The 17491-nt window shown below is 40.1% G+C and overlaps 1 protein-coding gene across 13 annotated transcripts in view; it reads right to left on the reverse strand.

Moving 5' to 3' along the window:
- Positions 1 to 13003, reverse strand: part of cxxc5a (CXXC finger protein 5a) — a 36458-nt gene extending 23455 nt beyond the window's left edge. For 4 of the 13 annotated variants that reach the window (XM_059650706.1, XM_048543104.2, XM_048543110.2 and 1 more), the window contains exons 1-2: positions 12199 to 12285; positions 10 to 131 (exon numbers count right to left, since the gene is read on the reverse strand). The gene's annotated coding sequence lies outside the window, so the exon portion shown is untranslated. The other 9 variants (XM_048543106.2, XM_048543108.1, XM_048543116.2 and 6 more) reach the window with 9 other exon arrangements.
- Positions 13004 to 17491: the final 4488 nt, after the last annotated feature.

Consider the following 17491-nt stretch of genomic DNA (forward strand, 5'->3'; position numbering starts at 1 on the left):
CCTTCTGACCTTCCCCAGTTTGCTCTTCACCAGCAGCCCTGGCAACTCCATTGTTCCCTCTTCCATCCTGCAGCCAGGGAATATCTCTGCCCACCTTGGCCCACTTGTGGATATTATGTGCCAATTTTCTCCTACAAGAACAAAACAGAAAGAGATAAGACATTGCTGGCCCTCGGTGGCCAATGCCAACAGCTCATACACGTAAGAAGTTGTAAATATCAATGCTGATAGGATCTCAGCAGCATGATAATTTTGAGCTTTGTTTAGTTATTAAGGACTCTTGCACACACTTCTCCCATGTTCAGCAGCTGCATTAGGCCTCAAGCTTCTCACCTGAGTTTGTGTGCAAAGCTTGTCATGAAGCTTGAGTGCCAAATGAATAAAAACATTGAACTTCACGCAACTGGTTCAGTTCCTGTGCACCACACATGATCTACTAACAGGGGCAGCAGTCTCCATCCAAGCCTGCTTGGTCCAAGAGGGCTGATCTCCTCCTGCCACCTTGCAAGAAAAAAAAACACCTGTCTCTCCCTCATAGTAGAGATCATATGGGTCTAGAAACATTGAAAATAGGAGCAGGAGTAGGCTATTCAGCCTTTCGAATGTGCTCCACCATTCAATATTGTCACGGATGATCATCCAACTTGGTACCCTTTTCCTGTTTTCTCCACACACTCTGATCCATTTAGCCCTAAGAACGGTGTCAAACTCATTCCAGAAACTACAATGTTTTGGTCTCTACCACTTTGTGGCAAAGAATTCCACAGGCTCACCATTCCCTGGGTGCAGAAATATTTCCTCCATTTGGCCCTAAATAGTCTACCCAATATCCTCAACTGGGATCCATGGTTCTGGACTCCCCAGTAATTCAGTACGTCCTTCCTGTGCTTACCCTGTCCAGTTCTGTGCAAATTTCAAAGGTTATTTATGGGGTTTTCCAACCTCTCGTTCTTCCAAACTCCAGTAAATATTAGTCCTAACTGATCCAGTCTCTCTTCTTGGTCAGTCCTGCTATCCCAGGAACCAGTCTCATAAATCTTTGTTGTACTCCCTCCATAGTTGGAGTATCCTTCCTCAGAGAAGGAGAACAAAACTGCACAGTGGTCCAGATGTGATCTCTCCATGATCGTGTACAATTGCAGCAAGACATCCCTGCTCCTGTATTTGAATCCTCTTGCTATAAAGACAAACATACCATCTGCCTTCTTCATGGCCTGCCACACTTGCATCCTTATTTTCAGTGATTGGTGTACAAAAACATCCAGGTCTCACTGCACCTCCCACTTTCCCAATATGTTGCCATTCTGATAATAATCTTCCCATATTTGTATCAAAGTGGTCAACCTCATGTTTATCTGCATTATACTTCATCGGCCATGCACTTGCCTACTTACTCAACTTGTACAAATCACACAGAGGCACCTCTGCATCCTCTTCACAATTCACCCTCCTACTTAGCATTGTGCCATCTGCAAATTTAAGAGATATTAAATTTAGTTCCCTCATCTAAATCATTACTGTACATTGTGAAAGCTGGGGTCTACGCACTAATCCTTCAGGTACCTCACTAGTCACCACCTGCCACTCAGAATAGTACCTGTTTATTCACACTGTTTCCTCTCTGCCATTAGTTCTCTATCTATATCAGTACACAACAACTCCTAACCCATGGTGTTTTAATTTTTACACACTAAAGCTCTAATGTAGGCCCTTATCAAAAGGCTTCTGAAAGCCCATGGAAGCCATATCCACTGCAGTGTTCTTATCAACTGTATTAGCTACATCCCTGAACAATTCCAGCACACTTGTCAAGCATGATTTTGCTTTTGTAAATCCATGCTGAGCCTGTGGAATCCTGTCATGTTTTCCAAGTACTCTACTATTAAATCTTTTATAATGGAGTCTAACATTTTCCCCAATACTGATGTTGAACTGGTCTAAAAACCCCCTGTTTTCTCCCTGATTCTCAGGATGTTCTAGAGTCTATAAAATCTTGCGGTTGACCACAGATGCAATCTATGCCCACAAAGTGAGGACTTGCCCTACCTGGGTATCTGCCAGTGCTGCACCATCTTTAAATAATGGACTGAAATGGCAGCCGCAGGAATAGCTGCTGGGGTGGTTTAACTAGGGCTGGCACTCCTCAAACTCACCTCATACATCCTGTAGCCACTCACAGGCCACCAAACCCATTTTCCAGCCAATTAACTGTCTACCCTGTGAAAATTTTTGACTACTTACACCCAGGACCAGGACCAGGACGCAATATGTTTCTCATGATGATAGGAAAATCCTGCTTCCATTTGTTTTATTCTATTTATATGCATAAAGCAACATTCTAATTTCTGACTAATTAAGATTTAGCTGAGAAAGTTTTGAGCCTCCATAATAATTGCTCCACTTACTTAATTATGTTGGACCATAACAATATTTATTTTCTACCTTATTTCCATACATTTTTCTCTGCTGTGTTCTGGGATTTGCCACTTGAAATCGAGGTGGCTTTTCTTTTCTGTTAATATAGACAAGTACTCAATCTTCTCCTCAACAGTTTTCTACTGAAGGAAAACAGGCACCAACCTAAACAACTGAGATGTTATAGCTCCACGCAAACACATTAAGAATGCATCTTCCTCCTCATGAACAATTTTGTGCTTCTTGTTGTGCAGTAGGCACGATTGGATACACCATTAAAGGGAATGATCTTCTTGACAAGCTTCATGGTCTCAGTGGGTTAAAGGAGTAAACTGTCTTAACGAATAGCTGGTTGAATTAGCCAATCTTCACTAGTTTATTATAGGCGGCAACACAATTCTGTTGGAGAGAATTAAGTCAGCAATCAATAGCAGAAATCTGGCTATCTTTTGACTCTGGTTAACAATGCGAATGTAGGCTGGATTCAGGTTTGGTGTGGATACCCCATGATGGAGGATTCCCTACAACAACTATCATTTAGGCTTACAAATGAGATAAAGACACTTAGATAAGGCACTGAGCATATATCCACAGAATCATTCACAGCAGAAGTTATCAAAATCAGAAGAGGAAAAGAGGAATAAATTGTCCGCTGCGGCCAACAGTATCCACATTGGATAAACGGATATCATAAATAACAAAGTGTGGAGCTGGACGAACACAGGAGGCCAAGCAGCATTTCAGGAGCACAAAAATTGACGTTTCGGGCCTAGACCCTTCATCAAAGGATCATAAATAGCAATGTTGACAGTTATTTAGGTATCTACAAATATCGGGAACAGAATTATTCTGTAATATTTAATTACTTCAGTCAGAACAAGTAAACATCTCAAAACTAAGCATATTTTGCAAAAGGCCTTATGGCTGCCATGTACTCAATGCACATAATTTTACTTTTTGACCTCAGACAAAAGATTAAATATATATAAAACGAGCCATATTTATGAGGCAAGAAATGAAGATACAAGAGTCAATGACATATAGAGGTTGGATCTGAGAAAGAAAGATCATGAACAAATTTGAGCTGTTTCCCCTGTCTTGACTGAAGTACAGAGACAATTTTGACAGAAGCAAATTATTTAAACAACACGACTGTTTCCTTGGAAGTAGACTTGTTTTACATTTTCCCTAAATTCCATTGATTAAAGGAATTATGCGGAATCAAGTGGGAAGCTTTGATTTCTAGGCTCAATACTGAGAATCCAGAATTAAATCAAACCTGTATGAAGTTATGACAAATGTAAGAAGATTCAACATTTGAAGCTGAAATAAGAACAAAAAAATGCTTGAGTATTCAGTCGAGCTGTGGAGGGAGAAATGTGATTTAATGGGTGCGATTTCCGGGGGCTACTTTTTAGTTTTTAAGAAGGACAGGAGGAGAAAGTCGGGGCAAAGTTTTGCTGTAAAGTTTTCAACTTTTAGACCAGTCAGCTTTTGTGAGCTTCGTAATTAAGATTCTATTTTCCATTTACAGTCAGTTCTGCTATTATGTGTGTTCCAGCAATGCAAATTGTTTTTAATGGGACTGATGAATAGGGCAATGCTATTTCTAAAACGCAAACTTGTGTTGGCTATAACGCAATTCCATTGGTGCGCGGAGGAGCACAAGTTGACATCACATGATCATTTTGTGGGCTTTGTCCCGAATATTCGACGATATTGGTGTCGAAAGAGTCTCTGTGCTGGCATCATGTAATCATTTCGCAGACTTTGTTGTGAAGCACAGTACTCCATGATTTTTGGGTTTATCTTTTGCAAATTCTGCCGTGTTATGCACAGAAGTGTGAGGACAAAGTGGCAAGTATGTTAGCAAGAAGTAGCCTAGTGATAAAACTGAGGGTGGTGAAAGTAAAAGAAAGGCTATCTCACTGGAAGAGAAGCTGGACGTTATAAAATGCTTTGAGTGTAATGAGAGAACATGTGACATACTTCACATTACTGGAATAAAGGAGTCTACCTTGCGCACCATTTGAAACAATGCAGAAAAGATTAAAGCAAGCTGTATTGCTGGAGTAAATCTGAGTGCTGGCAAATCTGCGAGGTCATGGACAAAGGAACTTGAGGAGATGGAGCAGCTTCTAAGTGTGTAGATCGAAGATCAAATGAAAACGTGATCTTGGACCACCTTTCTCACCATAAAAGAGAAAGCCCTGATTTATGAAAATTTAACAAAAAAAAAGCTGAAAATCCTGCAGATGGACCTGCCTTTAGTGCTAGCAGTGGATGGTTTGCTGGTTTTAAGAACTGCTATGCTTTCCGTAACGTAAAATTATGTGGCAAAGCTGCCAGTGCCGATAAGGAACGGGAGATGGCATTTCCTCCCATAGTAAAAAAAACATTGATGAAGAAGGCTACAACTTGGAATTTGGAAGCAAATGCCGTATGAATGAAGCACACGCTCCAGGCTTTAAGGTGGCAAAGGGTCATGGTGACTGTCTTACTGAGAGCCGATGCCAGTGGAGACTTAAAGCCCAAGCCTGCGGTAGTGTACCACTCTGCCAGCCCACAAGCCTTGCAAGGTTACCTTAAGTCTAATATAGGCATCTACTTCAGGTCAACCAAAAGAGGTTGGATGATGGGGGCAATTTTTTGCTGACCTGATTGTTGATGTTTTGGAAGAGCTTTTCAGAAATTGTTGCAGGAAAAATACATTTGGATTTCAAGATTCTCCTCATCCTGGAAATGCGCCAAGCCATCCTCCCACCATTGGTGAGCTTTCTGAAAATATCAAAGGGCTATTTCTACCCTCAATCACAACATCTCTGCTTCAACCCAGAGACCAGGGTGCAATAGCAGCTTTTAAAGCTTATTATTTAAGGTGCACATTTACGAAGCTGATGGCAGCCACTGAGGGGGAGAAGGACAGTGTTCTTCAATTTTGGAAGAGCTTTAGCATCAATAATGCAATTGACATTATTGTGGAGGCCTGGGGTGATGTCAGTGAAGGCCAGCTTGCATGCAGTTTGGCAGAAACTTCTCCCAGAGTTCGTCAAAATTTTAAAAGGCTTTGATCCCAAGAATCAAAGAACATTGTATCAATCTTGCAAAGCAAGTTGAATTTGAAGAAGTGGAGAGTGAGAATGTTGAACAGCTGCTTAAGTCCCACTGTAAAGGCCACTCTCCAGCTGATCTATAACAACTTGTCTGTGAGGAGGAAGTGGAAGCTGTAGATGAGGTCCAGGATACAGCATCACGAGAGCTTTCCACTTCTGTTTTGTCTTCTATCCGAGGGAAACTGAAATGCAGAAAGCAACAGGGTTGCTGTTTGTGGAATAAGATATTACTTGACACCCTATGAACAGCTTCTTCATGAAAGAAAAACAAAGGGAAAGCAACAAAAACTGGATTTTTTTAAAGCAAACTCCCATGAAACAGTCAGAAGACAATGAACCATGTCAATCCACTTCTGGATTAACTGTTTTTCACCCGAAACCTGCAACTACAACTGCACCTGAGGATGGCGATAATGATGATGATGATGTTGATGATGATGACGACCCTCAGACCCTGCATTAACAACAGCCTCAAAATCTTCTTCCCCAGCAAGTCATTTTTGAGATAAGGTGTTAAATTTAATTTTATATCATTATTAGATATGAATTAAACATGTATTCAAATTGTGCTGTCCTTTATGTTATGCTTTTGAGAGATTTGAGCGATGTTGGCAGGCAAAAATAGAAAATGTGCATTCACAAGCGTGACTAATATGACAGCATGGGCCTGGTGGGGTAGACTTCTACCTTCAAGCTCTGGTGAAGACAAATGTCTTCAGCAACTTGGCCCCTTCAGAACCACGGCACTTCTTCACGTAAGCACTTACAATGTAAGGGGTGAAGACTCATTGGGCAAACAAGTCTCCCTAAGCGAGGGAGTCGCACTGGATGACACCAGCAAACCTGGCCAGGATAGGCAAGCAAGGCTGAAGTCAAAGGGGACTTAAATGAAAACACCATGTTATGTGATTGTGTCATATGTGCAAACTTGCAGTGAAGAGTTATCAGGTGCATACGCTTTCCTAGTTGTGACAAAAAGTCAGTGACTGGACAGTGCGTAAACTGCCGAGTGCTGAGCTTCTTTCATGTTTTCACATCCTGACAGATGTATGAGAAGCGGTACCACTGTGGTGCAAATATTGCTACTTGGGTTGCTGCAACATAGTGACAGACAGCAATTGCACATAAGGCATAGAGACATGCATCACAGAAATAGAGCCCATGAGTCTAGTTCGTCCATGCTGACCAGGTATCCTAAATTAATCTAGTCCTATAGCCAACATTTGGCCATGATCCCTCTAAACCCTTCCTCTTCATGTACCGATCTAAATGCCTTTAAATTTTGTAACTTTACCAACAGCCACCACTTTCTCTGACTGTTCATTCCACGCACGCACCACCCTTTGCGTGAAAATGTTGCCCCTTAGGTCCCTTTTAAATCTTTCCCCTCTTACATTAAACCCACATCCTCAGTTTTAGACTCTCCTACCCTGGGGTAAAGACTTTACTATTCACTCCATTAATCATCTTCATGATTTTATAAATTTCTGTTGGTCATCCCTCAGCCTCCAAACTCCAAAGAAAATAGCTCCAGCTTATTCAGCCTCTCCCTTTTGCTCAAACCCAACCCATGTAAATCTTTTCTGAACCCTTTGAAGTTTAACAAAATCTTTCCAGCAGCAGGGAGATCAGAACCGAATGCAGTATTCACCACCTTTATGACAGTCCTGTGCGGTGACAACTTTACAATGCTAACTCTCACTCACAGAAGCACGAAGCATTAAGTGGCCTGTGGCAAATGGTCTGATCGAGCACATCCTGTTGTGATCCAGCTTCTCTTCAGTCACTTCTGGGCAATGACCTCTGCAGCCACCTCTGTTCAGGCTGCTTTCGTCAGTTGCAACGGCCTCTTGTTGCAATCCACAGGAGAAGAAAAAAAGAGCTTTCCCTTCTTTCCTGGACAACTTTCAAGAGACTCTCTAGAGAGGAATCACTAAACACAGCACTGCTTTATGCGTGATTTCTGACATTCCCAGGAATGGGTTCAGGGTGATGGGCAGAGGTTAAGTGACGCTCCTGAGTTTCTTCTTAAATATGCTGCTTGATCTTGAAGCCCAGAAGTTCCAGCAGACTTTAGAACTCCCTGCCCATAAAACCTCAACAGACTGCGAAGAACATACAAGAAAAATCCCACTCACCCCCAAGTTAAAGTCCCACCTCCTTTTAGGCCTGGACCCCATTTAGTCTCAAAATAAAATTAAAATTTCACAATGTTTTAAATCAAAAATCTTCAAGAAAGAAAGCAGCCAGACTTGCTGTGTATTCCAGAATTTTATGTTTGCACTTCTGTGTTAATATGCAACTATTACAGAGATGATGACAAATAGCAATAATAGACTATGTTTTGCATCAGACAGCCTATGGAGAGCTTCAGCATCAATACTTTATCCAGTTAATTTGTTTGTGTTAAAATATGAGCTGCACAACAATGTATCTCTTCATGTTGAAAGAACAACTCATTCATATATTCAACAATAATGTCTTCTTGCCTACAGACTGCTCCTACCCTTTACTTTAAACAATTATTTTGCCAAAGTAAAAGTGTTTTAAGGTTGCAATAATTATCCTTCAGGTCATGTGTTGTGATTCCAGCACATTTATTTCTCCAATAATTTCTTTTCAATTCACAACATTTATAATTACATATTAATTATTTAGTACTAATTACCAAAAAAATCTGACATACACCAGTTTGACTGTTAAGTATTACCAGCAGGATGACTATGTTTATGTTGTAATCACAAACCTCTGCAAGTCAGTATTATATAAATAACTGAGCTTAAAAATAACAGCCTAGGAGTTCCAACTCCTTCCTCTTTTATGAATTCTATGAATGAAACAGAAATGTACACAGTTTAAAGAGAAACTTTATCTGTGGTTCTTGGAATATTTATACGTTTCTTAACAGATAGACTGCACTGTTAGGAGAAACTAATGTAAACAAAAGAGTGTTAACTTTGGTTTTGTGGTCATTGAGAAAACAGCAACATTCATTTGACACATAAGTGAGAAAATATTGTATTTTTGGCACACTGATAATTCCTAGATGTATTTGTTGGAAAAACTGTTTTCTCTCCCACACTCAAACACTCTACGTAACAATTACAGATGTTTTTAAGGGAATCAAGAGTTAATGCTTTTGAAATATTTTGTATCAATAAAAACTGTCTCTACTTTTTACCAAAACACTAGGTTTAACATAGCAATTGAATAATGTTCATAACAATTTAAAACAAAAATAAGGCACTTTTGAGAAACATGTAATCAAAATTAATTGCAAATTGTGTCTTCATTTCAGTGATCTTCAGTACTTAATGAATGAATACAAGTTCAAATAAGGTCAAGGAGGAAAAACAGCAGTTGTAATGCTTTTTCTCGCAGTGTATTGGGTTTCATACTGAAACTGCTACTACAGTCAAGGAGGGGCTATTGCATCTAGCAAGGGAGGAGGACTGTCAGGCAAGTTTACTATTTAATCCATTAATCATGCACCTTTTCCTCTAGAGGTGTTCTCTATTTTCATTCAGATACTCGATTATACACTTTCCAAAAATGCTTCACAATACAACTAATTGTCTTCAACAACATAATCTGCTTGATATGTCTGCTCAAATATATTCTTTGTTGCTTTAAAACGGACTCATTTAAAACAGACAAAAGTGAAGACACTAATGTTAAGTGGTAATTAAGTACCCCTGTCATGTAAGGCCTGTAAATCTCTAGAAATAGGAAACAAAGCCTCATCCAGTATTAGCACTGAACTACCAAAATCATTAGCCCTGAGCGCTGCAAAAAAAAGAGGTAAGAACCCTTCTTTCATTTCTTCTGCTGCAGACAGAACTAATCAGTGGTGGAGGTCATTGAAGGCTGAATCACAGCCATTGGGAGAGATGCCTGTGCAGTCACATAAACCAAAGTGTATATAAAGGACAGACAGTGTGTGAAATCAATGCAAACTGAGAGACTGCAGCAAAGTGCAGATCTATAGTTTGTCTGATTAATTATACTTATAAATAAAATGCAACTTTAATAGATATGAATTGAATACTTGTGTGGGCCATTCAAGTCCCAATATAAAATGTTAAGATTAAATCACACGTTTCCAATTGACCAAATCCAACTCTTTATCTTAATAAAATTAAGTTTACAACCCAAAAATCCAATGATTACTCATTTCAATTAGCCACTTGTTGAAACACTGCTCTGGATTAAATCCTTACATTTTGAAAGCAGGTCCCACTGATCACAATATATGTAGTTATTCAACATGCACAAACCTACAACACAGCAACAGCACAAGGTTCTCCAGATAACTAAAAACATAGATGCACAGTTTTGAATTCAGTCCTAAAGACTGTTATTACTGTTGCTGAAATGAACAGGGCACAATCGATCGTCGTGACGAAAGAAAACAGACTTCACTTCTTTGCCAGTACTGAAAAGTGCAGGTGCTTAAAGACAATGGGAATCATTTTTAGTTTTGATGGTGGATGTCAAGTTGGCAGTGGTGAATCAGACTCTTATTTTACCTTCCCAATTCTCCTTTTGATTGAAATCGATAGCAGGGACAATTGGGAATTGCATATATCAGACAATTGATCCACTACTGCCCAGCTTTGTTCCCTTCCTCAGAGCAAAATATGTCCCTGGCGTTACATTTTTTTTAAACCATGCATTCCTTTTCTTTACAAACTAAGGGATTACTCATGTTAGCCAACATTAATACATCCAGATGCGAGAATCTGAACTGCAATCTCTTATTAGGACACAACAACAACATCATTCATTACAATTTGCTCCCAATATTCTTCCTTGCTGAAGGCAACGGCTCACATTTCAGAGCACATGGGCTCTAAATGCCTTCCAAAACTCAGCCAAATAAATACTAGGTGTTGGTAAGCCATACAATCACTGGATAAAGAACACCATCACCAAGTGTGCTTTTATTCTCCCTTACTTGCCATCCACAAATATGCTTTGTGAAATTACATAACTGTATAACAGATAAAGAAGGGGGACTCTGATTTGATGTCCTTCCCAGGCATGAACCAGAGGGCAACAATGACACTCCTACTGGGCCAGTTGATAACTAAGCAGACCAGCATTCCAATCATACCTTTCTTGTCTGCTCAGTAGACTATGAGGCACAACTACTTTCTCACCCACTGAAGACCTCGGTACTTTAAAACAAAACGTTCCTTTTTTGATGTTACACTTAGTAATAACTACTGGTAAATTTTCAGCACATTTTTAACACGTTTTATACCTGGGATACGCAGTTAACATTTTAATGTCTTAATTGACTCTCAGGTAAACGAGGCAACTCGCCAAAATATGTGCTATTGTCATCGTCTTACAGGATAACAATGTTGACTTTTGTATTCATCTGCATTTTTTGCTTTATTAACCAAGAAATTTAAATGACATAGATCACAAATTTTTGCACCTCATTACTCGGTTAAAAACCTGCATTTTACCAACTGCTTCGACCGACCAAGTGTTCAACGTATTGTGATATCAACCTCACTACCTTGCAGATATTAGCATGGTGCCAACTGAACCCACCTAACAACTGCTCCATAGTACAGTCGTGATTCGGGGACTCCAAAAGCCACTAGGGCCAGTCAGAAATTCCACCCATTTAATGAGGTATTATATAAAACATTTCTCAGCAGTAATGGGATAAATATCCATTACATTTTCGACCCCCTTTTCCTTATTTCAAGATTTACTTTTAAGTATTTCATGCTATTTAAATTTCACAGAATCGCTGCTGTAGCACTCGGGAGTACTTGATCCAAACAAAGGTTGTCCAGTAAAAAGGTGGCGATAACATTTTGCACAACCGCTCGGCATGCTCTCCTTTGATCCCGCGCGCTATTCAGGTTCAGTAAACTAATTTATTTATCCCGTCGAACTGAACTACAAAAGCATTCCAACAACTAGTTTCAGAAAGACATGGTGATTCTGGCTAAGAAAACAAAACGAGCATGGACACTCTTTCCCCCCATTGACAATAACCGCAACTTCTCGATTATTACACATTTGGAAGGAAAAAGCCTCGTTTAACAGAAGGTGGAGCCGGCAAACATTGCCCTCGATAAACTCTAAAGGGGAGGGGGGGTTGGAAATATGAAGAAAAAAAGAGACTAAGTGAAAAAGAAGCAGATGCATATATTAAGTCTGTAAACACGTCTTTGCCAAACTAAACCAGTTACAAGCTTAGCAGCGTGGAGTGTACGCTTTCACATCAAATACTTTGTTTCATTTTTCTCTCTCTTTGCTAATTTCCAACAATGAGCTGAAACCCGTATGTTTACAGCGACCACCGCCACGATACAACCAATATCCGCTGGAAAACCAACTACTTTCCTTCCCCATCGGCCATCCAAAAAATTGCATTTTTTTGCCTCTGATCCACCACAGCGCACTAAGATTTCAGCAATGATAACATCTGCATATTTGCAAACACAGGCCCCTTTTTTTTCCCCCCGCACCTACCAAAGGCAGATCCAACAGAGGGAGGGATGCGCTGAGCAGCCAGTGTCTAACAGCTGCAGTACTGAGGATCAAACAAACCCGGAGACCCAGATCACAATCACACCTCAAAGCATCAATAACAATCCCGTGCAAAACTCTGCAACAAGGTAACGGTCTTGCAAAAACTCACTCAATAACACAAAGTGAGAGGGCTACAACCTTCCGATTCCTGCAAGCCTGCCTCTACATCCCAGATCGCTCTGGAAGTACATGCAAATACATTTCGTAGATTTTTGGAGCTCGCCATAAAAACCGAAGTGGATCTTCGTGAACCGAAGACCCAACCTTTTGAACTGAAATGTGATCCAGCGCAGCCAGCGATAACCTATTACTTCCTTCTACCCGCGCCTCTAAACGTGAAATTCAGTTTTGCAGAATCGCACAAATGTATAAAAAAAGCTGACGGGAGCATCTTGTCCAGAAATGAGTTTTTTTTTGTTTTAAGAAAGACCACTGTTGGCAATATTTCATCCGATCTATTCAACAGAAACGCCAGCAATAGATTTCCCAGCGAGTGAAATGCGTGGCTGAGAGTTCTGGCAGAACATTTCAAGCGTTTCTGATCCGTAACACAGATTACCAGTCCATCTTTTCGATGTGCTTCTCCTCGCATTTGGCAAGCTGCCAAGTGAAGTGTGTGGAAACGACACTGCCAGGGCGGCAGAGATTTTCCTTAATTTCATTTCTCCCCATCCTGGCTAGCCGGAGACACGCTGACATTGGTTGGAAAGTAGAGCAGCTCGACAGGGACAATCAATGAGCATCGATCGGGCTGAGCCTCTGCAACTCGCAAACAACACATCAACACACAGCCACCACACACTCACTGCTTTAATCTTTCGTTTCACAGTCGGACTGTCGAAGCCTTTTTGTTTCCTCACACAGACGCGTTCTGAATTCTCACTTCAGGCAGTCTCCATATTTTCCGTGATGAAGTCCGGTTGCATACAATGTGCACACAGTTGATTTTAAGATATAACCTCATGCCCCGTTATTACTGTAGTCCGTGACAAAATCTGAATGAACAGTCGTTTCGGAATTTAGAATCACGTGCAAAGAGAACTGAGCACATATTTCAGTCTTACTGCGAACGTGGGCACATTGATTCAACAAAGCTCGAGCAGTATTGTTAATATTACAACTAATGGCAGGAAACCATGAAGTTTTACCGACTTCATTTGACTTAAAGAAAATCATTATTTCTTTAACATTTTAAAAATGATTGTCATATTTTGTTGAGGTGTTTGGTAAGGTCACCATGGTCCATTGATTTTCCCATGACATTCTGGATAACCGCTCTGTGTTCTGGATAATTATTGCTTCAAGGTGTCAGCAAAAAGTAATATATAACCAGGCTGAATGAGGCTTCTTGAATATTACTACTGGATGGTTTGACCTGCTGAAGGGCTTTTTGTCACTCAAGATATTACACTTTTCCATGCCAAAAGAATTCCCTTCCATAATTTTCAGTTTAAAGGAGAAAATTTATGGTTCTTTGTTTTCCCTTTACAATCAGTTGGGTAAATTCGTGGGTGTGGGGCATTGGATAGTTTTCTAATATTAGAGAATCAGAGGGATATATAAGGGTGCCGGTTAACAAAATGTATTCTTTTAATCCTTGATGTAGACACAAATATCAAAATATTTAACGAACTTTTATAAATTAAGAGTTTATAAAGTAGCTAGTTACTAATGCCTCAGCTAAAATGGAACTGATATTCAGTGCTGTCAGAGATAGTAGGAACTGTGCTGTTAGCACAGCATTGGATATTTGTGTCTACATCATTAAACTTTGAATGATAGAGTCCTGAGATTTGCCATTTGTTCTATGTGCAGAATGTGGCAAAATAAACTATAGAAATGTTTCCAACACACAAAACCTATGTACATTACAGAAACCCACTTTGTTAATGCCATAAGAATATGTTTATCCTGCTCACCTGAAAGCACTTGAATGCTCAGCATGTGTCAAAATTGACACAGCAAGAAAGGCCCATTCCATCAGCCTTTTCTAATGAAGGGTCGAGGCCCGAAACGTCAGCTTTTGTGCGCCTAAGATACTGCTTGGCCTGCTGTGTTCATCCAGCCCCACACTTTGTTATCTCCCATTCCGTTATGTTGGATCTTTGTTCTTTGAGTGGATTTGTCTTGTACTTGATAGTTTTCTCGTTCTTTTCTTGCTCTTTCCTGTTCAGCTATTTCCACCACATAAATAAACACACTTTCCCATAGTTGGACACCATTTGCCAGCATTGCACATTTTCCATTCAAGTTGAAGATGAATTCACACATATTCACATAAGTTGGAGGGAAAGATGTGCACATATGATATGCCAGGCAAGTGTGTTTACATTTTAGATATTCACTTATTACTCACCTTTTACCTCCAGAGTTTTGACATCCTGAAGATCAAATTCCTGGAATGAATAGGGGGCATGCCACAGTGCAAATGTAAAGAATTGTGTGTACGTTCAAAGACATTTGCAATGGCAAAGCAATAATTACTTATCGAGACTGCTGCTGAAATCTACATAGCCCTACAGTTCATTTTGCAAATCACTCATGGACAAAGATTACAATCAGTATGTTGAGAAAATAAAAGTGGACTGAACTTTAATGCAACTCTAAAGCAGCATCACAGAATCTCTGCAAAATCTTCAAGGTTATAATGCACAGTTGAGTGATTCAGGTACAGATCCCCTCGTGGATAATATCATTTGGTGAAAATGTGAATGTGTTCAGAAGCTAGTTCCAACTCAGCAATTTAAACTGCGCTGTTGGGCTACTTGCACATGACCCCCTCGGTAGAGACAGGTTACCTATTAACATATGTAGCTGCTTGATTAGAATAATATTTCAATTCTGTTTTAAATTAATAAAATAACCACAATTTTCAAGCCATTCCAAAACACACCATTGAAGACAAGGTGAGAACACTGTGGCAAGTAGGGTACACAGTCCAATCAATCTCAAAAATAAGACACTACATGCATAAAGTCAGAGGTGTTTTTTCACTTGATAGTGGGAAGGACTTCACTCAATTAAGGTACCTCAGGACAGGACTTGTAGAGGGAATTAAATTTGCAGGGCTACATGAACACAGTGCAGCAATAGGCTTGATTTGATACTGTACAGAGACCTGGTATTGATTCAGTGGACTGAATAGGCTCCTTCTGGTGTTGGGTGCTATGATCTTAATTAATGGGGCAAGCTGACACCAGACTCTTGATAGAGTAGGCCATCGGCACACTAAAGTTAAAGTTTAGATTCTTGGAATGAACTGAGGGTATAGCACGTCAGGTTGATTAAAGTGTCCAAATTGATTGTTCTGTTTGCTGTAAAGGGGGTCTTGCCGTGAAACCACTAGGAAAAACCACTAGCAGAAGCAGCCTGAGGCAGCAGCCAAGTGAGTCAGACAGAGGCAGTAGGAAAGGTAAGCGGCAGATGGGAGAGTGGGGAAACAAGGGAAGGTGTGGAGGAGGGGAACAGGCATGGGGTCACAGACTGCTCCATTGTTGTCCCCAAACTTATTGAAAAGTCACTGCTGATACTGACCTACCAACTTGAGGGCAAGTCTGTGACCTCAAAAGCTCTGGGGTCAACAGCTGTCAAAGCCCTTAAGCTAATCTTCTGTCCAAAAGACTTCACCTTTTAATTCCCTTTGCTCCTCTCAGTTGTACTTTACCAGCTGCAACACACAAACTGCTCCTCCCTCCCCAAATGAAGATAATCAAATGGTGTGATGAGCTGTGCTGCTGATACCATCTACTTTTCTCATTCCCTCCTTCAGTAAAGTTTCTATTTTTACTTTAGGAAATGAATGAGCAAATGAATAAAGAAGTAAAGAATGAAAACCAAAGGAAGGTAACAACAATAGTTCTGAAGGGATGTTCCAGTCTCTTGGTTCCCACCCTTTTTGCCTTCACACCTTGTATTGCCAGCAGGCTTCCTTAGAAAGGAGACAGAGGCTTTGACTTTGATATATAACCTACATGAACATTCACTGGTGCTGGCTATGGCCATCTGCAAACGGATAGAGTTAAAGCAACAATAAGCAATAGGAGCCTATTTTTAATTAATTAACATTTCACGTGTGCTGTTGGGCATGAGTAAATGTCAGTAATCCATGTGCTATTATCAGCAACCATCTTCTCCATCATTTACAAGTGTGGATATGTGATATTCAAGTGGCCTATCTGGGCAGAATTCTTGCCAGATTTCGTGGAGCACCTCTAGCTTTTTCAGATGCAGTCAAAATCTGATGAATGGAATTCTACATGCGTGCTTGTATTTGCCTATTGATTAGTGACAAGTTCACGATGGCAATGCAATTTGGTCCCCTTTGTTTGTATTTCTGAATAACAGCTTCGAGTATTTGTTTGGACACATATAAATTTTGTTCATTGACAATTGTCCTTTTTTGGCAATGAATGTTGACTTATGGAATATTTGGCACCAGAATATTAATTCAACATTCCTTCTCTGTTTCAATGAGTAGAATCGGAACTGAGTTTCCCTGATGGCTAACAGGATGATGGTGCCACCAGTTACAGCAGTGCACACCAGGAAATTTAATGTTTCATTCCTTGATTTCATTCAGGTTATTAGCTTGTGTCTTACAATTAACCTTTGCGAACTTGGAATCAGAAAGGAAAAACAAATCAGATCACGATAGAAAGTAATAGGAAGTGCATATATGTGAACATAACATGAGAGTAGAATCATGCTTTGATCAAAAATATTACGGATTAAATTGGCTGTGATCACTCATTGCCAGTTTTCAAACAGATGGCTACTTTGGTAAGGTTCTGGACAGCTTGTCAGTGTTGACCTGATTCCCGATATGAATAAGTGTCTTCAGGGAGATAAGAGGATAAAAAATCCTCCTCAGTTTGGTTCTCTGTAGACAGTTGACCAACGATTTTAATAAATATTATAAATATAAACATTTTTTCAATCTCGTGCTTCTACTGGCAGCAGGAAACAAGGGGATGGGCTGGTGCAATTAAATGTACAGGAGGCAAATTGTCAGCTTTATGGGGGGAGGTGGTGGTGCAGATGGAAGCAGGGATTGAGACTGAGCTACATTGAAGTCGGGTTGATCTCACCAATATTAAGCAATGGGAGCCTATTTTTAATTAATTAACATTTCACGTGTGCTCATTAAAACATACTATCACGAGGTTACATGGTAAGTTTGTAAGCAACTCTCCAGTGAACCAAAAACACATGCTTTCAGATTTAAACATGTTGTACTGCAGGTGAAATAGTTTGCCTGATGGATTTGGACTGAGTAGGAGCTGTTTTTCCTTCATGGGAAGCTTCATTGGACTTTGGGAGAAAAAGCGTTGATGCATCAACATTGGCTGATGGCAGTGAAAGGGGATTGGGGTTTGGTTGACTGGTATTGGGTAGATGGGTCA

This window comes from Stegostoma tigrinum, chromosome 13 (assembly GCF_030684315.1).
Source record: "Stegostoma tigrinum isolate sSteTig4 chromosome 13, sSteTig4.hap1, whole genome shotgun sequence".
Classification (NCBI taxonomy): Eukaryota; Metazoa; Chordata; class Chondrichthyes; order Orectolobiformes; family Stegostomatidae; genus Stegostoma; species Stegostoma tigrinum.